Genomic DNA, 23178 nt, shown 5'->3' on the forward strand with positions numbered 1-23178 from the left:
GTCACATGGAGACAGGTTGACAAATGAAGATATATAGGAGAGTTGTGGTGTGGATGTGGATGTGATAGGAAGCGTCAGGAGGAATACACTGAGATGGTTTGGCCATGTGGAAAGGATGGAGGGTGAAAGACTGATGAAGAGAGTGTATGTGAGTGAGGTGGAGGGGGGAAGAGGGAGGGGGAGGCCGAGGATGAGATGGAGGGATGGGGCGGAGAGGTATATGAGAAAGGGGTGTGTGAGTTGGGAGTGTGGCAGTGAAATGGCGGGGGACAGGGCGAAGTGGAGGCGATTTGTTTGTGCCCACCGCGAACGGGATTGAGGCGTCTGGCAATAGATAGATAGATAGATAGACAGATAGATATGTGCAAATATATACCGTAAACTGGGGTGAATTCGGACTCGGGGCGAATTCGGATATTATTGCAACAAAAAGTTGTTTAAATTAATTAATAATTAATGAATAAACATATTAGATATCTGTTTGCTCCCAACTGTTAGTAATTCTTTACTGTACTTTCGTGTATAAAGATACTTAATATATCACGTGACACATACCAAATATATACTAAAAAGCAAACATATGTAAAAAGAATAAAATTTGTAACATTGGCAAACTTTCTTTGGCAGAAATGCTAATGAATAGATGCAGGAAAATCTTTGGTGCCCAGATGTACTTTCATGCATAGTATGAAAGTGCAAAGTAAGTAATTGGCGTTATCTTCTCAATTAATCTCTTAACTGGGCATTTAATGAAATTTTTAAAATCATAATGCAAATTGGAGTCAGTTCGGACATGGGGTGAATTCGGACAGGGGGAGTATGAACGAAAAAATAACACTTTTTACAATGTACAATTACTTATAATTTGCCAGATGTGGATACTGTGTGTAATTGGGTTCATATGTATCATTTACAGGTATACTCTTGAGCTTTTATGGTACTACCTGTTTAAACAAGGTCACCCAATGACTCGAACATTTAAGAAAAGAACTGGTGGAGATCAAGGTCCTTATCGTAGTGAAAAAGGCAAGCAAAAAACTGGTAAAGCCAAATAATCATGTTAAATATCACCTGTAACTTATTTTCCATTAGTCTTCCAAAAACGAAATTATTAGTCAAGAAATGATTGTTCCATATACAGTACTAAGGTTTGCAGCTAGATTTATCTTATCTACATGTGTTCTAATATGTTTAATTTAAACCAAGGAAAAAAATAAAATTGCTGTTGTGTTCATATCTCATTATAGTCATTAGCTTATTTTGTCAGGGAGTGGCATTATTTTTGTACTGGAAGAACATTTTTTTTAAAGCCCTAGAGCGTCCGAAATGGCCCCACATACGGCCGAGACTAAACTGGGAACCCAGGGTAGTCATATGCATTCATTTTCTATTTATGTACGAATTTATACAGTGTGTCCGAATTCACCAAAGTTTGAGTGCAAATTCGGACACCCATTACTATATTTGCTATAATTATATATTAAACATTTTAAATTTTTTACTGCTATGATTCGATACCCTAGTGGACCAGCTCAACATACAGTACTTAAGTTCTTGGACTGAATTAAAAACTAGCTTACATGGCACAAAAAAACGAAAAAATCGTCCGAATTCACCCCAGTTTACGGTATATATATATATATATATATATATATATATGTGTGTATGTATATATATATATATATATATATATTTATATATATACACTCAACCCCCTGCTATCGTGCGTTCAGCTATCGCAGTTATCTTCTATCACGCACACATCAAATGCAAAACCATACATGCTATCACGCACCCCAAGACCGCTATCATGCATCGAGTTTGAATCGCCCGGGTCGTGAACGCCGCACCGGATTGGTGCGACTCATCCTCCTACGTTACAGAGCATCTCCGTTTGTGATTGGCTGATGCTCCCCAATCGTCCCGCCACTTCAGTTGAATGCGTGTTAGCTCTCTGCCGACAGTGAAAGAGGATACAGTAATCCCTCATTATACGATGGGGTTCCGTTCCTGAAAACCCCATCGTAAGGTGATCCATCGTATAGTAATCCCATTATAACATGGAGTCAATGGGGATACGTTCCCAGACCTGCCTAAACTCTCACATACACACACCTTAGCACTCACATACATGAAATATCCTTATGTTTAAACATTTAAAGTAACACATTAATAGTGAATAAAGAGAAAAAAACATGAAAACTACAGTATACAGTAGTTCTTACCTTTACTGAAGCAAGCAAGGGTTGTTTATGTGGTTCCTAGACAATTCGCAATAAAGTCGACAATTCGCCGTCATAATATGGATGTTCCCCGTCAGGACAATTCCCCGTCATTTTATAAATATACTTATTACAGATTAACTGATACTTTAATACCTAATTTTCAGGGGGATCTAACAAAGTCTATTTTCATTCCATAGCATAGGATCAACTGATACTTTAATAACTAATTTTCAGGGGGATCTATCAAAGTCTATTTTCATTCAATAGCATTGGCTTTGGATATCATTTGTAAGTTGCACTTTTGGACAATATATAACTTGTTTCTACCTTGCTGTAGTTTACTTTGAATTATGTTCTTGCATCACCCATAGCTGTTTTCATTAATTTCCATTGGCACTACAACATCCTGGGTATATTTTAGAACGACTTTGAAGAGGTACAAGTACAGTACTAAAAAACTAGTGTACTTCCTAAATAAATATGAAAATAAACGATGGGGAATCATCCTGACGACGAAAAGTCCCGATGGCGAATTGTCTTGTTATTGTTGTGATGGCGAATTGACTTGATGGCGAATTGTCCCAAAACATTTATACAGACGTAATATGAAGATTATTCGTATAATTCCAAAGTATGTCGATAGTTCACTTAAGGTAATTAGGCATTTATATAAATGCCAATATCTCATATGTAGCCTTATGCTAAGATGAAGGAACGATCGTAAATCAGTTGATTCACGTTTCAATATATTATTATTTTTCATTTAATGCCCATGATTTGATGCCATATCTTACATTTACTATATAAACAATAAACCACCATCACTTTTATAACTTACATAATTCAAAAACTAGTGTACTTGCTAAATAAACTGATACATAAATAAATAACGGAGAATCGTCCTAACGGCGAATTGTCCCGACTCGGCCTCACAGTCACAGCCCTCACTCATCAATGTCAGAACTGGCGGGCTGGCTGGGCAGGGCTAGCTAATGAGACTGGACCGGTGGACAAGTGTGTGTGGTCCAATGCCGACAGTGTGAGGACGTTTTTGTTGCGTTTGCACATTTGCTGTCCACTGAGCTGCGGATGATCCATCCTAGCAAATCGTTCCCATTGTATAGTGGGCATAGGGTACTAAAATTTTGACATTGTATAAGCGAAATATCGTATAAAGAGGCATCATATAATGCGGGATTACTGTATTCCTTACACTTTCTTTTGTGTGTGTGATATAATGGCTGACAGACCGCACAAAAAAACACCCACCATCGCTGAGCGGAAGGTGGCGGGAAGTTCAAGGGAGGTAAAGCCAAGAATAAACCTGACATATGCCCAGAAACTAGAAATCTGCAAGCTTACTGATGGTGGCAAGACAGAGAGAGGAGTAGCAAAGAAGTTTGGAGTGAATGAGTCTACTGTGAGAGGCATTTATTTAAAGAACATATTGAGAAACACATGAAACTTGCTCCTTCAGCTGCTGCCTCAGATGCAAGAAGAAGTTCAAACATAGTGCTCCTGAAGACAGAACAGTTATTTAGCCGATATCTAGAGAGACAGGCTAGGCGAAACTTAGCTATGGAGACTAAAGAAATCATGGAGACAGCCAAAAAGATCTATCAAGGTGTGGCTGAGAAACTTCGAACTGAAACCCCACCAGTGTTTCTCGCTTCAAAGGGGTGGGTGGATAGGTTTTTGACGAGGCATAAGGTGACAAATGAGGCGCTTGGAGGGAAAACCAGGTAAGCGCCACCCCAGCCAGAAACGGAGTTACATATACCACTTTGTTCCCCATATCCTCTTCTACCACTACAACAAGGGTTTAAGTGAAAAAGATGTCCCTAAGATGGTCGAAAATTAAGATTTTTAAAGTGCTGTGAATGACCGTACTGCTATTGATAGCCAACCACTCCATGACATTACCATTAGGTCCATTTTGGCTTAGTATTTTCTTCTACCAAGTACTGCATCCTTGGAAACCAACATCATGTCCAGTTTTCCTACTTGAGTTAAGGTGATTTTACCATAGTATTCATGTCAAAACACGCACTTATTGTAAGCCGCATGTATGTGAGGCTAAGAGTGAGAGGGAAAACCAGGCGAGCGCCACACAGCAGGAGGTGGCTGCAAGATGCGCCAATTGAGGGCTTGACGCATACCATCAAGCTCCCGACAGCCAATGGGAGTGAGCGAGACAAAAATCTCCTGCCTTCGTGCGTGTCTTCCGTCTCACATGTTGGGGAAGTTACTCTCGTTTTTCTCTCTAAGGATTGCAGACTTTTATGCTGTCATTCTAAGGACTGAATAACCATGAGTTCTTTAGACAGTGACCTGGACATTCCTGTACCTTAATATCATTATGCTTTTTCAGTAACAATACTTTTGTGTTAAGATGAAAGTGTGTGCAACAATAAAAGTGAAAACGGTAGGACTGACTTTCATTGCCCATAGTATAATAGAAAGCTTTTTTTTATGACACCACCAAAAAGGCACATCTCCTTACTTACCTACTGACATACTTTCAGTCTCAATATCTTATAGCTGACCTACAATAACACATATTATGGGTAAAAGTACTGCTACTTTGTCATCGACTGTTGTCTAACAAGAGGAGAAAGAAGATGTTAATGAATTTTTTTCATTTAAAATACCACTAATTATCAGCGTCTGAGTATCATTACGGAAAAGTAGATGAATTAGGCTACGTGGAAAAAAAAACATGAGCAGAATATTTTCACTGGTTGAAAAGTTATGTCATATTTAAAGTACACAAACTTTAACAGTTTTTTTTTCTGTTTTCTTTTTTTGGCGCTTACCTGGTTTTCCCTCTAATGGCCTCAAATGTTAAAATAGGTGGTGAGGTTGCAAGTGGTGACAAAGATGCTGCACGTATGTACCTGGAATCACTCAGGAAAATCATTGAAGCTGGCCAATATACCCCCGATCAAATCTTCAATATGGATGAGACAAATTTTTACTAGAAAGCAATGCCCCGTTGGACGTTCATAACTTCCAAGTCTGCTACAGTGTATGGGAGGAAGTCAATAAAAGAGAGATTTACCCTTTTATTTGCAATGAATACATCTGGTACCTGCCGCCTCAAGCCTACAGTTGTCCACCGAACAAAAAAACCAAGAGCTTACACCGGATATAACATGAAAAAACTTAATGTGCACTGGTTTTCATCTAAGAAAGGGTACATGACGGCCAAACTATCCCTCGACTGGTTTAAAGAATGTTTTCTCAGCGATGTTGAGTTTTGCAAGATCAACAATATTAGATTCAACTTACTGCTCTTATTAGACAATGCACCTGGCCATTCACCTCTTCTGAGGTAAGAAAACCCGAATGTGACTGTGGAGTTCCTGCCACCCAACACTATCTCTCTCACTCAGCCTCTAGATCAAGAGGTTATCTCTATGGTAAAGGCTGGATATTCTAGGCAACAATTTCGATTGATGCGGCAGGCTACTAAGGACACCTCACTTGTACAAAATCTGGTTGACAGTGAGGGAGAAGATGAGGCTGAGGCCACAGCTCCAAACACCAAATCAGAACAAAAGGTGTTAAAATATTGGAAGAGCTTTACGATAAAGCAGGCGATTGATTTGGTGGTCGAATGTTGGGATAACATTACCCCAACAACAATAAATCATGCATGGTGCAACATCATGGAGGGTTTACCTGAGGACAGGCAGGTTAAGGTATCAGGCAAGCCCCATTCAGTGGAGGCAGAGCTGGAGGCTGCAGCTAAGGAGGCGAGAAGTATTGCTGGCCGTGGATTTGAGGGCACAACTGGCGACGAGATAAGATATATGTTACAACCAGCACCAGTTACTGCCAAAGATATTCTACTAGAAGATGTTGAGCATGCTGAGGATAGCCCAGGAGAAGAGGTGGATGCAGGAGATAAAGTTAAGGAAGAGCCGAGTATGAAGGACATTAAGACTTTGAGTTGGGTGGCCAGATACATCACATTCTAGAGCGAGATACCATTATCAACAGCGAACAGCGTACATCCTACATTAATAAAGCCCTTGAAAGTTAAGAGGACAAGTACCATGCCTACATGAATGCCCTACACCAGAGTCGAATCACAGATTATTTTCGTCAGCACCCAGTCCCTGAACCTACACCCGAACTGGCCCCTCAACCTCAGCCCACACCTGGCCAGGAACCACAGCCAGGCCCTTCCAGCCAAGAGGCAGACTATGAGGGCTTTGACTATGAAGTTTTCTTGGACAACCTGGAACAGAGGAGAAAAAATATTTTGAAGAGAGAGAGTCACGCCAGTGAGGACGCTGGCGGCAACTAAGCCACTCCCAAGCCTCAGAACCCTTCAAACCACCCAAGCCTTCCTTAATCCCTAAAAAGGTAAGTCTGATGGACTTTTATGCTGTTTATTTATTCATTATAATGTTATTCTTAATATCTATATATCTATCAATTGCCAGACGCCTTAATCCCATTCAGGGTGGCCACAAACAAATCGCCTCCATGTCGCCCGGTCCCCCACCATTTCACTGCCCTCCTCCCAACTCACACCCCCCTTTCTCATATACCTCTACACCCCATCCCTCCATCTCATCCTCAGCCTCCCCCTCCCTCTCCCCCCCTTCACCTTACTCATATACACTCTCTTCGTCAGTCTTTCACCCTCCATCCTCTCCACATGGCCAAACCACCTCAGTGTGTTCCTCATAACACTTACTATCACATCCACATCTACATCACAACGCTCCTTTATATCCTCATTTGTCAGCCTGTCTCTCCATGTGACTCCAAAGGCTCTTCTTAAATAACTCATTTCCACTGCTCTCACTCTTGACTTGTGCCCTTCCAACAGCATCCAAGCTTCACTTTCATACGTTAGAGTTGGTATCACAACAGCGTCATGTAGTAACTTTTTCACTTCCATGCTCACTTCCCTGTTTCTTATCACTGCTTTCAAGGAACCAGCATTCTTTCTTCCTTGCTCTACCCTTTCAAGCACTTCACCCTCCAAACCTCCATCCTTATTCATCACACTACCCAAGTACTTAGACGTACTCACACTTTCAATTCCTCACCATCCAACCTCGCTGTACATTCACTGACTTCACCTCTCTCAAAGACCATTACTTTACTCTTCCCTACATTCACCTTTAGATTCCATTTCTTACACTCCCAAACTCATCCACCAAGCCTTGCAGCTCTCCTCGTCTTCACTCAACAACACAGTATCATCTGCAAACAACAGAACAGGGAGTTTCCAAACACTACCCTCTCTCACCAGGGCCACTCCAACATCCACTACCCTACCTTGTACCTCTTTTATTACCCCATCCATGTACATGAACAACCATGGAGACATGACACATCCCTGTTTCAACCCAACCTTCAAAGAGAAAAATTCACTCAGTTCACCATCCACATGCACTGCAGCCATAGCACCATCATACATACCCTTCACAGCATTCAACAACTTCCCATCTACTCTATATATTCTTAATACTTTCCACATTCCTTGTCTATCCACCCTGTCATATGCTTTCTCCAAATCCATGAAAGCTGGATAAAACTTCTTTCCCTTCTCTAGAAACTTTTCCACTAAAGATCTAAGAATGAATATCCGATCTACACAACCTCTTCCCTTCCTAAAGCCTCCCTGTTCTTCTCCAATTAATTCCGCTGTTATTTCCCTAACTCTGTCAATAAGTATCCTACCATTCACTTTTCCTATTATACTAAGAAGACAAATGCCCCTATGATTACCACACACTTCTTTTTCCCCTCTTCCTTTGTACAAGGGAATAATTATACCTGACTTCCAATCCTCCAGAACTCTACCTTCCTCCCAGGCCAATCTGCACATCTTCCACATTCATTCTACTACTATCTCTCCCTCATGCTTCAACATTTCACCACACACTCCATCAATTCCTGGGGCTTTACCCAATCAAACTTTCTTCATTGCTCCCACAACTTCTATCCTATTGATTCCTTCCTGTCTTCTCACTTCCCTCCTTCTCCCAGCCATTCCCCAGCCACTTATACTCGCATCACTTCCATCCTCTATGTTCAACAATTCCTTAAAGTGTTCTCTCTATCTGCTCACTTTTTCCTCCTTCTCCACTAGTAATCTACCATTTTTATCTTTCACTCCCCTGTTAACTTCACTTCCACCCTGTCTTACTCTTTTCACCTCTTTCCAGAACATTTTCTTACAGTCCCTCCACTTTACACTCAAATTCCCTCCAATTTCCTCATCCACTCTCTTCTTACTCTCTCTTACTAATCTTTTCACCTCTCTCTTTCTTTCTACATATAACTCTCTCTTCCGCCTCTCAACTTCTTCCACGCCCCTATTTCTCATCCATTCAATGTATGCTTTCTTCTTTTGTGCCACAGCCTGTCTCACCTCTTCAGTCCACCACGCTGTTCCTTGCAGCCCCCTCCGTCTTCACCTCATCCCACACACCACAACACATGCTGCATATATTTCTTCTGTGAATATCCTTCACACACCTTCCACGTCCCCCATTTGCTCCAATTCATATTTGCCCAATCGTTCCTCCACTTCTCTCTAATATTCTGCCTTTTTCTCATCCTCTTGTAACCTTTCCACTCTCCTTGCAAATACTCCTTCTTCCCGTCCTTCCCTTCTTCTTTTTCTCCATATTAGTTGGATCTTGATTCTGGCCACCACCAAGTAGTGGTCAGAAAGTCCACTCCCACAACCTCTATAAGCTCTTGCATCCATTACACATCTTCGCATCCTTTCATCCACACACACATAATCAATCATTGCCTTCCTTTCATTCAGTTCGCCACCCACCCTTCTCATCACTCGCCATGTATACCTGTGGATCATTTTATGCCTGAAGAGGGTATTGGCTATCACCAATCCCCTCCCAGCACAAATGTCCACTAATGCACTGCCATTCTCATTTATCTCAGCAGGAACACCCCACTCACCAACTATTCCATCCACCTGCACATTCCCTACTTTACCATTGATATCACCAATCAAAAACACTCTCTCATTCCTTCCAAACTTTTCCATGCACACTTCCATATTTGTTCAGAACTCTTCTCTCACTCTGCTTGCACGATCTTGCATTGGCGCATACACGCACACAATCGCCCACATTTGTATTCCAACTTTCAATCTTACCCACACAATCCTTGACCCAACTGATCCATACTCTCTTATGTTCTTCTTCCATCTTTTACTCACAACTATACACACTCCTCCTTTTGCCCTCTCAATCTCACCTACTCCTGCACATATACCCCATCCATACTCCCATTCTCTCACAGACCTCTCCATTTAGTTTCAGTTACTCCACATACATCAACTTTCGCACCCTCATGCACCTGGACAATCTCTCTCTCTTTCACATCATCATTATTAATATAATAATGCTTTGTTTCATGTTGGAGGAGAGATTGGCTGGAAATCGCAGGCATAAACTTGTTAAAAGTTAGAAAAATGGGCCACCAAAATACCAATTAGACATTTTCCCATTGATTCTTCAGTTCAGCTATCGCGAATTCAGCTATCACGCGCGTTTCCTGAAACCAATTAGGTGCGATAGCAGGGGGTTGAGTGTATATATATATATATATATATATATATATATATATATTCATTCATTCATTCATTGTCAGATGCCATTTATCCCAAACAGGGTGGCCAAGGGCTTAGAGTTAATTGTTTTTACAGGGAGGGGCACTAATCCTCCATCAACCCCACTTGACACGTAGGGAGAACGTTATGCCAACCGTATCTGGTGTTCCCAGGCGGTCACCCATCCAAGTACTAACCAGACCCAACGTTGCTTAACTTCGCTGATCGGACGGGAAGTGGTGTACTCAACGTGGCATTTGCTTTTGTTAAACCTTGTATGTTTATAAGTACGTTCTCATTCTCATCCTCCTCCTTTTTTATACTCTTTTTCTTTCATTCCTCACCCACTAGCCTAACAATTTTCCCCTTCTTTATTTTCCATGTTCCTCCGTTTTTCCGTTTTTCTGCCAGCTCATCTCTAAGTTTCTTGTTTTCTTCCCTTTCCTCTTTGGTCATATCTAATGCCACTCCTATTTTCTTTATTTCTGGTTTAGTGCTATCTTTCAGCGTCTTTGCTTTGGCTATAACTGCCCATTTCATCTTTTCGCTTCCTATTGTTACTAGAACTGGTCTAACCTTTCCCTCAGTTTTCTTTCCCAATCGGATTGTCTTTACTACTTCTATATTCTGAAATCCCATTTCTTCCACAATTATATCTGAACAGCTTTTGTAATCATCTTTTTCTCTCTCTTTGCCTGTGTCTTTTTCTGATTCAGGGATATTGAACATTACTACATTTTTCTTTCTCTTTTCCTCCATTTTATTCATATATATATATATATATATATATATATACATTCATTCATTGCCAGATGCCATGTATCCCAAACAGGGTGGCCAAGGGCTTAGAGTTAATTGTTTTACAGGGAGGGGCACTAATCCTCCACCAACCCCACTTGACAGGTAGGGAGAACGTTATGCCAACAGCATCTGGTGTTCCCAGGCAGTCACCCATCCAAGTACTAACCAGACCCAACGTAGTCGTCAACGTATGGTCCGTCCTGGTCCGAGGCGCTTTATTTGCTTTTTTAGTTAGTTTTTTTCACGGGGTGGGGCACTAACCCACCACCAACCCTTTTAGTCACCTCGTACGACAAGCAGGGATACTGGGGGAGTATTCTTGAAACCCCCCTACCCCCAGGGGGTATTATATATATTTATATATATTTATATTATATATATTTTTAGTTAGTTCTTTTCACGGGGTGAGGCACTAACCCACCACCAACCCTTTTAGTCACCTCGTACGACAAGCAGGGATACTGGGGGAGTATTCTTGAAACCCCCCTACCCCCAGGGGGTATTATATATATTTATATATATTTACATTATATATATTTATATATATATAATACCCCCTGGGGGTAGGGGGGTTTCAAGAATACTCCCCCAGTATCCCTGCTTGTCGTACGAGGTGACTAAAAGGGTTGGTGGTGGGTTAGTGCCCCACCCCGTGAAAAGAACTAACTAAAAAAGCAAATATAGCGCCTCGGACCAGGACGGACCATACGTTGACGACTAAGGAATGGACAAAGGACATTCTGAGGGTGGGAACATGGAATGTGAGAGGAGTGAATGATGAAGTGAATAAGAGAGAGATTGTTAAGGTGCTTGTGGATGCAAGAGTGGATATATGTGGATTGACTGAAACTAAATGGAAAGGTGAAAGAGTGAGAGAATGAGAATATGGTTTAGGTATATGTGCGGCAGTTAATGAGAATGAGAGGGCAAGAGAGGGAGTATATCCAATGATAAGCATGAAGTGGAAGGAGAATATAAGACACTATGAAACAATGGGTGCAAGAATTGTATGGGTGAGGATTAAAGTAGGTATACAAGTGTGGGCGATTGTGTGTGTGTATGCTCCAACAGAGGACCGAGTGGCAAGAGTGAAAGATGAGTTTTGGGTGAGAGTAGAAGCATGTATGGACAAATTTGAGAGGAGCGAGAGAGTGCTTTTGATTGGAGACATGAATGGCAAAGTTGGGAATGTACGAGTGGATGGAGTGGTTGGTCAGTGGGGTGTGTCAGATGACGTAGATGGGAATGGTAGTGCTTTGGTGGACATCTGTGCTGGTAAGGGGTTGGCAATAGCCAACACCTACTTTTGACATAAGATGATCCACAGGTATACATGGAAAGTAATGAGGAGGATGGATGGTAAACTTGTTGAACGAAAGGCAATGATTGACTACATGTGTGTGGATGAGCGAATGAGAAGACAAGTGTTGGATGCAAGAGTGTGGAGAGGGTGGGGGAATGGAGTCCCAGACCATCACTTAGTGATGGCCAAGGTGAAGCTGCAAAGAAAATGGCTGAGGAGACGAAGGGGAAGACAGGAGGAAACAGCTCCTACAAGAAGAGTGGAGAAGTTGCAAGATAGTGAGAAAATGGCAGAGTATAAGAGCATAGTGGAAGAAAGATTGGGAAGGTATGAGCTAGAGCAGATGGAAGGGGTGGAAGACGTATGTAAGATATTTAAGGAAGAGATAGGCGCAGAGTGTGAGGTGGTTTGTGGAGTGAGGAGGAGATGCAAGGGTGTGCAAGGGACAGCATGGTGGAATGATGAGGTGAAACGAGCTGTGGAACAAAAGAAGAAGGCATATAGTGAATGGTTAGCAAGTAGAGGTAGGGGAGAAGATGAGAGAGAGAAGAGAGAGGTATATGTGAGCAGAAGAAGGGAGGTGAAGAGACTGGTGAAGGAGAGTAAGAAGAAAGTGGATGAAGAGTTTGGGAGGAATCTGAGTGTGAAATGGAGGGAGAGTAAAAAATTGTTTTGGAAGGAGGTAAAGAAAGTAAGGCAGTGTGAAAGGGGAAATAGTAGGGGAGTGAAAGATAGGAATAATTGATTGTTGGTGGAGAAGAGAGAGAAATTGAGGAGATGGAAGGAGCACTTTGGGGATTTGCTGAATGTAGAGATTGACAGCAGTACGAGTATAAGTGGTTGGGGAATGGCTGGGAGAAGGAGAGATGAGAGGAGGGAGGAAGACATCAGAAGGATGGAAGTAGTGGAAGCAATGAAGAAGATCAAGTTGGGAAAGGCCCCAGGAATTGATGGAGTGTGTGGTGAAATGCTGAGGTATGGAGGTGAGATTGTTGTGGAATGGATATGGAAGTTGTGTAGATTGGCTTGGGAAGAGGGAAGGGTTCCGGAGGACTGGAAATCAGGTATAATTGTTCCTTTATACAAAGGAAAAGGGGAGAGAGAAGTATGTGGTAACCATAGGGGTATTTCCCTTCTTAGTGTGACTGGTAAAATATATGGTAGAATACTTATTGATAGGGTTAGGCATATGACAGAGGAGCTAGCTGGAGAAGAACAAGGGGGACTTAGGAAGGGAAAAGGGTGTGTAGATCAGATATTTCTTCTAAGATGTTTAGTAGAGATCTAGAGAAGGGAAAGAAAGTGTATGCTGCCTTCATGGACTTGGAGAAAGCTTTTGACAGCATAGATAGGCAAGGTATGTGGAAGGTATTAAGAATATATGGAGTGGATGGGAAATTATTGAATGCTGTGAAGAGCATGTACGAAGGAGCTAGGGCTAGGGTGCGAGTGGATGGTGAGCTGAGTGAATTTTTTTATCTCAATGTGGGACTGAAACAGGGTTGTGTGATGTCTCCATGGCTGTTTAATATGTACATGGATGGAGTTGTAAAGGAGGTGCAGGGTAGGGCAGTGGATGTGGGGGTGGCTCTAATGAATGAGGGTGAGATTTGGAAGATTCCGGTGTTGCTGTTTGCTGATGATACAGTATTGCTGCGTGAAGATGAATGGGAGTTGCAAGGTTTGATGAATGAATTTAGGACAGTGTGTAGGAGGAGGACGCTGAAAGTTAATGTAAACAAAAGTAAAGTTATGGTGTTTGAGCGGAATGAAGTCACTGAATGTACAGTGAGGTTGGATGGTGAGGATATGGAGAGTGTGAGTGCATTCAAGTACTTGGGTAGTGTGATGAGTAAGGATGGAACTTTGGAGGATGAAGTGCGTGAAAGGGTACAGCAGGGAAGGAAGGTTGTTGGTTCACTGAAAGCAGTGATGAGAAATAGGGAGGTGAGTATGAAAGTTAAGAAGTCACTGCATGATAGTATTGTGATCCCTACCCTGACGTATGGAAGCGAGGCGTGGACCTTGCAAGAGGGGAACAAGTCAAGGGTGAGAGCAGTGGAAATGAGTTACCTGAGAGGAGTGTGTGGAGTGACATGGAGGGACAGGTTGACGAATGAAGAAGTGAAGGAACGTTGTGGGGTGGATGTGGATGTGGTTGAGAAGATTAGGAGAAATACACTGAGGTGGTTTGGACATGTGGAGAGAATGGAGAATGAAAGACTGACTAAGAGGGTGTATGTAGGTGAGGTGGGGGGAGGGAGAGGGAGGGGTAGACTGAGGATGAGGTGGAGGGATGGAGTTGAGAGGTTGAGGGAGGGGACAGTGAGTTGGGGGGAGGGTAGTCAAATGGTGGGTGACAGAGCGACTTGAAGGTGTTTTGTCTGTGGCCACCCTTTGCAGGATTAAGGCATCGGGCTATAGATAGATAGACAGACAGTTTTTAATGGCTCCAACATGCTTGCATGCGTCTGCCTTGGTCACCTTAAGGCAGCTCTCCATGGTGCACGATCCACAGAACCTCCCTGTTCAGTCCCTTAACCCTGAGGTCACACTTAACCCCTTTGTTACCCCATTCCCCCCCTGCCAAACCGAATTTCCCCCAGGTGTGGCTCCTTCGTGGGGTAGTATTTATTTTATCATTATATTGTTTCTATTTGCTTTATACTATTTATTTTTGTATTGGTAAGTAGATATTGACCATGAGATGTGTTTATGATATGTTAAAATAATGTACATGACAATATTACATGTCTAACCAACTGATTTAGTAAACATACAATACACAGATAAATACAGTAGATAGAGATATAAATCAATGAATAGGGAAGAGAATAATGATTGTATTATTTACCTTGTAAGTATGAAGAAGATCCATGAAGAATGAGGTAGGATGCAGGCAGGTCAAAAGTAGGTGGGGATGGGATGATGCCCTTCAAGGCCAAACTGATACCAGAATCAGTATCGCTTTCCCCACTACTATCGCTCACTTCACCGTCATTCTCGGGTAGATACTCCTCATCAGAGTCGCTCACAGTTATGTCAGATTGTGTTTCGTTATCGTCAGACACTTCTAAGTCACTATCCAAGTCAGATTCATTGCCGCAGGACGCCATGGCACTGAAGTAGATCCAAAAGCACTGACACGTGCAGCTGCTTGAAAAACACTACGGCGTGCTCCCACACACTTTCCCGTGGTACCACCACTGTTGCTAAACTAGCGAGAGTCCCCTTACCAAGAAGCATTATCTGGCTATATTATATCATGTGTTATAGGGCATTATATATACCAAATTCAAAATATATAGGGTACAATGACCTACACAACATATCTGAGTCATTTTCATAAAACTATGCCCCATGGCAGGGGCATATGGCAGAGGAGTGTGGCATCAGTGACAGAGTTGCCATATGTCATCACACATGGGATCACAAAGCACCCAAACCAAGGAAAAGGAAGCCCAATTGGCCCCTATAATGATTGTGAGTACTATGATCGTATTCGGTTCCACTGCTGAAATTTCATTTTGAGTACAGGGGTACACATTTCAGAAATTCGGTAAAGAAGGGGTTAATGACCTCGTCCCATGTCTTTCTTGGTCTACCCCTCATAACCCCACCCTCAATATTAACATTTCTCACCTTCCTCACCCAATTATCATCCCCCATCCTCTCCACATGTCCAAACCATCTCAATCTACCTCTCCTCATCACAACACCAATACACTCCAGCCCCATCCTACCTCTCAACTCTTCCATCGTAAACCCCAGCCCCCCCAGACCTTGCACGCAGGGACGCACTACACATCCACCTAATCATTGTCATTTCTGTACGTCTGAGCAGGCGAATATCCTCCTCCTTTACTGCCCAGGTCTCACTACCATACAGCATTACACTCCTAACACACGGTGCATACAAAGACCCCTTAGCACACAGGGTGAGTCCTCTCAGTGTCAGGAGGGGCAAGAGCTCCCTGAACTCTTTTCAACCACTTCTCACCCTAGCCACAGAGGTAGCTCCAGCCCCACCTCCAGCACACAACATGTCTCACAAATAAAAAAACTCTTCCACACACTCACGAGATTCACCAGCAAGTTCCAGCCTTTCATGCCTGACAATCTCCACCTGCTTTCCCCAACATGCCATACACATAAAACCAGCATTATCTCGCAGTCTACCTTTGATACCACTACATCTCCAGTGCACCCATTTATCACAAACATCGCACAAGATGGAATTACTTCCAACGCCCTTGTGGCAAACTGCTATAGATAGATAGACAGATAGATATAGATATAGATACAGATATATATATATATATATATATATATATATACATACAGTAATCCCCGTACTATCCAGACGCCCACTTTCCGGACACCCCACTTACCGGACATACTCCTCAGACACCTCATCTCCATTACATTCAAACTTTTCCGCTCTGCTACACCCATATTCCATGTTTCAGCCCCATATAACACAGTCCGTACCCCAACACCCTCATACAGCCTTCTCATTACATCCATTCTAAGCGAACGACATCTAAAAACTTTTTTCATTCCTCCCAGCACCTTTCCTACTTCATTCATTCTAAACTTCAATTCTGCATCTATTCTTCCATCCACAGCAACAGGTGATCCTAAATAATTAAAACATTCTACCTCCTCAAGCACCTCACCATTCAAAACTATATTCATCCTCCTACCATCTACCGACCTCATACACTTCATCACTTTACTCTTATTCTCATTTACTTACAATTTCCTCCTTTCACACAACCTTCCAAACTCGTCTACCAACTGTCTCAATCTATCCTCTGAATCAGCCACCAGTGTAGTATCATCTGCAAACAGCAGCTGCTTCAGATTCCACTCTCTACCATCAACATTCACCAGACTCAGACCTCCACCTAACACTCTTGCATTCACCTCCCTTACAACACCATCCATATAAATATTAAACAACCAAGGTGACATCACACATCCCTGCTGCAGCCCCACTCTCATGGAAAACCAATCACTGACAGTATTTCCCACTTTTACACACGCTCTACTATTTACATAAAAACTTTTCACCCCTTTTAGTAACCTACCATCAAGTCCATACAATCTTAAAACAGTCCACAAAGCCTCCCTATCAGTTCTATCATAAGCTTTCTCTAAATCCATGAATGCCCAAAACACATCCTTGGCTTTCGCTAAATAATTTTCACACACGTGTCTCACAGCAAACACCTGATCCACGCATCCCATCCCTCTCCTAAAGCCACACTGCTCATCACCAATCACTCCCTCTGTATCCTCTCTAACTCTCTTAATTAACACTGCCATACACCTTACCTACAACACTCACCAAACTTAAACCCCTAAAGCTAGTACATTCATACTTATCACCCTTGCCTTTATACAATGGGACCACACAAGCACTTGCCCAGTCAACTGGCACCATGCCTTTCACAAAGCACACATGCAACAATCTTACTAACCAGTCAACAATAGTTGCTCCACCACCCTTCAGGCATTCCACAGCACACCCATCCATACCTGCAGCTTTCCCTTTTTTCATCTTTACTGCCTCCTGCACTTCCTCCTTCTTGATCAAAGAATCATTCAACTCTCCCAACACATTTATTCCTTACACCCTTCCATCTGCCACAATCTCAGCCACCCACTCCTCCTCTACATATAACAATCTTTCAAAATACTCTGCCCATCTCTTCCTTATTGTATCCATCTCAATTAACATCCTTCCATCCACTGCTTTTACTCACTCTTTCTTCCGAGACTCTCCCATTCACACCCATTTCACCTCCATCCAAAACATTTTCCTATTCTGCTGAAAATTCTCAGCCAACCATCTACCCCACCTCTCATCTGGTGCCACTTTAGCAGCCACCTTATGATGCAGCAAAATAAAACTTTGCACGAACGCCGTCGTTGTCTCAAGCAAGTAGACATTTGAATGCGCTTTGCTTGTGCTACACGAAAACAAGACACACCCATTGCGACACTGGGATCAACAACTGCTCCTGATGTGACACCAGGACCATCAACACAGTCACACAACCCAGACAAAATATATATATATATATATATATATATATATATATATATACACACTGTAGACTAGAGTTTAAGTTATGATTTCAACAGTGAAGAAGAAGTTCAATTGTGAGTGATTCAGAATGTTTACTTCGCACAGACTGTTAGAAATTTTCATTGTGTTAAAGGGTTGGGCTTGTCTTCTACATGGTGATCTATACATCAACTATTCATGGTGGTGAAACAAACTATTTCATTTGTATCAATGTTTGCTTGCCTAGGTGTAAGGTCCATTATCCTCCACAATCCGGAAAACTCCAACAACCGACTATGGCCAAACCTGGCCATTGCTGGATATGGAAGGTCTTACTGTAAAATACTTCCATAAACATGAATGCAGTGGGTACCAAGGTGACGCCACCAGACTGCCTCCTTTGTTACGTAACTTTCGTAGCTAGTCGTCTGCTGTTTGTTGAACTCATATCCATCTCAGCATCTTACTCTGTTTTAATCTACATTGTAATGATCCGATTTCTGTATGTTTGTTGGTCTGTTACCTTAACACAGCAAAAACGACGCAATGTTGCGCAATTTTTGTTGGAGCAAGGTACCATTAAAATGCTCTAACTTGAAGAATAAAACAATTTCCAGTCAAAATGGGCCACCGGTTCCCAAGTTATGACTCATTTCTGACCTTTTGACATCGAGCTGAGGCCACCAAAGGCGGCCTTTAAGCATGTAAATAATAAAATATTCTTAGTGCCAGTGGCTCTTTGTGAGGAAAATAATAAAATGTTTACATAAACAAGAATGCATACGTGAGGCGCCAAGCTGTCTCCTTTGTTATATAACTTATGCAGCTAGTCACCTGACTCAGTTCTACTCATATCCATCTATGCATTCTACTCTCACTCTTAGTAAACAACAAAATATTCTAAGTGTCTGCAACTCTTTCTGAGGAAAATAATAACATCTTTAGGTAAACATGCACACAGATGCAAGGTGCCCAGCCGTCTCCTTTGTGTTATATAACTTATGTAGCTAGCTGCCTGTTTTCAGTTCAACTACATATCCATCTACAGATCTCATTCTCACTTTTAATAATAAAATATTCTTAGTGCCTGTAGCCCCTTGTAAGGAAAATAATAAAATGTTTATGAAAACATGCAAGCAGACACTCAGTGCCAAGCCATGTTGACAAGTCACTGAGTGGGACTTTGAAATGTCGGGACTTGGCAGACCATATTTTTTTTTTTGGAGGGGGGGGGACTAATTTAGGTTTTATTATGTGCAAACAAGATTCTTTCCCATGTAACATGAATCTGGGTGGGGTTTACACTATCTCTTGGCGTAAATGGTAAAAATCACAAATGAAACCAGAGTAATCGGAGTTGTCACTGTATATTGCAATACTGTACTGCAAAAAATATACATGAGACCAGCATGAAATAATTCCCCTTCTATCATCATGATCATCATCGCCCTTAATCTTCTGAAATAATCCCAGCGGGCCCACATTTATGCAGAATTCAACTTCACTTCTGAACTGAGTGAGAGAGAGAGAGAGAGAGAGAGAGAGAATCAAAACTATGATTACGAGTGAGGGTGAAGTCCTAACGAGTCTATCATCAAGTAGTGGCATTTTCTCACGTATGAGGAGCCCGACCTGGCCTGGGACAACCAGACCCAGCCATAACGCTTTTGAGAGGCTCATTTCTCAGCAACCACAGGGCCAATCACTGTGTAGTTTGCACCATATGATAGCCCAATACTTTAAGATTTGTTTTTGACAGGTTTCATCACACCTAGGTGGTGCACATGGCATTTGACACACACGAAGTGTAGCATGTCGAAAATCTTCAAAAGAGGGCCACAGGCCAGACAGTTTGTCCTAATGGCATGAAACTTGGAAGGTACAGTACCTGCAAAATATATAAGGAATATCTGTGGGCCATGACCAGTTTTGGTGTCTTCAGAATTCTGAAGTTTACCATCCAACCGATGGCCCATATTTCACTAAATTGGTGCATGGCAACTCTTGTCAGATACATATCAACACCACCCATGCAATTTCCCGCCAGTGTCACGCGGGTAGCGCCAGAGAGAGGAGAGATGTATTTGGCTGTGCTGAATAATAATTCCCTCAGTTTATTTCCCTTCCATTATACGTCGTGCTGCTACCTAGCCACGCTGTAGAATGGGGCCTAAGAACCTTACTGAGCATGAAAAGGCTGTGATTCTTGCCCTGAAGGATGCAAACATGCCTGTCAAGGAAGTCTGTCAGCATACAGGGAAAGGCAAGACAGCCATTTACAGCCTGATTTCTAAGGCAATGGATTTCTCCAAATATGAGATTCCACCTCGTAAACCTGTTCCTGGGCATCCCACAAAGGTAACAACAACAACTGACAAGCTTATCAAGAGACAAGTACTGAAAAATCCACAAATCACTGCAAATCAATTGAAGCATGCCTACCCTGCTATCCTTGGATGTGTTGCTGAGCGCACCATTCAATATTGCTGCCAGAAAGAAATGAGGCTGCTTCTTCGTTCCTCGACCAGCAAGCCTCTTCTGACTCGCAAAATGCGTGCTGCTCATCGCAGTTTTGCAAGGAAATATAGAGATTTAACTCATGAAGACTGGAGAAGGGTCTTATGAAGCAATGAGTCGACTATCCAGTAGGGTGCACAGAGGCGTGGCAAGCTGAGACGTCCGTCACACATGAATCTCCTTGACCCCCGGTATGTGCAAATGACTGTCAAACACCCTCAGTCATGATTTGGGGATGCTTCAGTAGAGAGAAAGGGCATGGAGGATTGTATGTGCTACCCAAGAACATCACAATGACTGGAGATCGTTACACTGATGTCTTGCAAAGCCATATACTGATTTCTTAAGATATCCATGACTGCAACTTCTTTATGCAAGACAGTGCACCATGCCACAAGGCAAATAAGGTCATGAAATGGTTGGCAGACAGGCAGGTGAACGTTCTTGAGTGGCCTGGGAACTCTCCAGATCTGAGCCCCATCGAGGAGCTGTGGTCTCGCATGAAGCTGAAACTTCAAGGAAAGGACACCTCTTCAATTCCACGCCTTGTTGAATCTACCAAGGACATCTGGGTGCACGAAATTGGCCTGGATTACTGCAGAACACTTGCTGACTCCATGCCTCGACGCATACAAGATGTTTTCATGGCACATGGTGGCCATACAATGCACTAAAATAAAGAAAATGAAAGGCATTTGTTGTTTTTTTAGCAATTCCATATACTTTTTGTAGGTACTGTAGATAGCCATCAATATACTCTAGGCATCCTCAGGGGGTAAGGCAGCATTTCAATGCTTTCAGATTTAAATGGCCTCATTCATACCTCACCGACAAAGGAGTTTTTCGGGTAACCCTTGTGTACTTCCTCTTTTACTGAATTTTTTCTTGTTGTTTTCTTTTATAACCTTTGAATGTGACTCAACAATGAACAAGAAAGAATGACAGAGGTTACGGCAGCAGGAAAGGTAAGAAAAAAAAAAGAGAGAGAGTACATATCCCTTCTGACAGCTGGACAGAGGCCAGAATAACCTGCATGGTGTTTGTGCAAACTGTCTAAACAAGTAATAAGAAGAAAAGGGATGCAAATTTTGTGTGTACTTCCTCTTTTATTGAATTTTCTCTTGTTGTTTTCTTTTATAACCTCTTGATGTAACACAAAAGTGAATAAGAACGAAGGATAGAAGTAACAGGAAGAGGAAAGGGATTAGGAAAGGAGAAAAGAGGAAGAGGAAAAGTGGGAGAAAAATAGAGGGGGAGGAAAGAGACGAATAAAATCATGGTCTGTCAATATGAGGTTTTATAACTGACAAACATATTCCTGTGTACACAAAACTGACTGTGTATACTGGGTTGCACGGTATCCTGAGTTTAACAAATGACTGTCCAAGGTGGCTGCTGTACAAACACAAACATGGTACAGTACTCTTAAAATAAGTAAATCCTTTGGAGGGAGGAGGTGAGGTAGGCCAAGGAGAAGGCGGAGGGATATGGTGGATGAGTCTGTGGGGAAGAGAGGTTTGGAAGTCGATGAGGTTAGGGGACTGACAAAAGATCACGCTGGCTAGATGAATACTGTGAGGAGAAGCGCATGATCAGGGATTTGGCACCCCCTTTTAACGTGACAGCGTCTGGATTAACTCTACTGGATATGTTTATGTGAAGCTACAGAACGTGATGAATGATTTTGGCATATCTGATAAAGCCAGGATTCCGGGGGCTTGAATGGTGAGCAAATGGAAGCGTGGCCCATTAAATTGGGCAAATTTGGGTTGTCTGTACATGGCTACTTCTCACTCTGCCCTGGGGTGGGAAAGGAGGTCCTTTGGACACTCATTGTTCCTGGTATAACCATTAAGTTTTATTTTGTATCTTTTGTTGGCAGATTACATAAAAAATTTGTGAATTTGGGGTAGGGGCTAGAAAGCATCTTCGCTATTTCTTAAGAAACTTATGGCGAACACTATTTCATAATCCAACTAAACCGATATCTGATGACTATCATAGGTACACATACCCATCGGATATAGGGTACGTCCGTATCTGCGGTTTCTGATGGCTCTGAATAATTCAAAGATGAGGTCTGACTCAAGGAGTTGATCCTGGGTGGTGAAGACCACTATCTCTCCATCCCCTAGCCTAAGAATCCCTTACCTCATGCCCATCTCAGGTTTCTCTATGGTTTGTGTTTCTTCCTTACTGTGCCCTTTTCATAACTTCCTATTAACTTAAATATGCTCACTACATATGCATGTATATAGTGGGTATATCCTATCCATCTATCATCCAATCCTGTCGCCCAACAGAGGAGCGTAGGAACCCAGGGCTGGGCAAGTTAGTCCTGACATTTAAGATGAGCGTGACCAGTCTCACTCATCCATGAGTGGCATTATGTGAGCAATAAACCCCAACCACTCCTTGGATAAAAACCTATACAGGCTCAGTCCGATTGGAACTTGGTTATATGGTTACCACCTGGCATAGTAAATGGTTTCCTAGTGTACTGGAAACTATTTGGCTTGTCACTCAGTGTAGAGTCACCCATAGGCAGAATGAAGAGGAAAGAATGAATAAAGTGTTGTAAAGGGGAACATACGGGTTTATGAATGGGATGACCAGTACCAATAGGGTTATATCCCATAGGTTC

The 23178-nt window shown here is 42.3% G+C and overlaps 1 protein-coding gene and 1 pseudogene across 5 annotated transcripts in view; both read right to left on the reverse strand.

The window, feature by feature from the left end:
* LOC145393499 (serine/threonine-protein phosphatase 2A activator-like) overlaps positions 1–23178 on the reverse strand; it is a 273368-nt gene that overhangs the window by 181407 nt on the left and 68783 nt on the right. The gene's annotated exons all lie outside the window — the stretch shown is intronic.
* Positions 9986–10098, reverse strand: LOC145393597 (5S ribosomal RNA; annotated as a pseudogene).

The sequence above is a fragment of the Coenobita brevimanus genome, chromosome 24 (genome assembly GCF_032717465.1).
Source record: "Coenobita brevimanus isolate Jiangsu-jjx chromosome 24, ASM3271746v2, whole genome shotgun sequence".
NCBI lineage: Eukaryota > Metazoa > Arthropoda > Malacostraca > Decapoda > Coenobitidae > Coenobita > Coenobita brevimanus.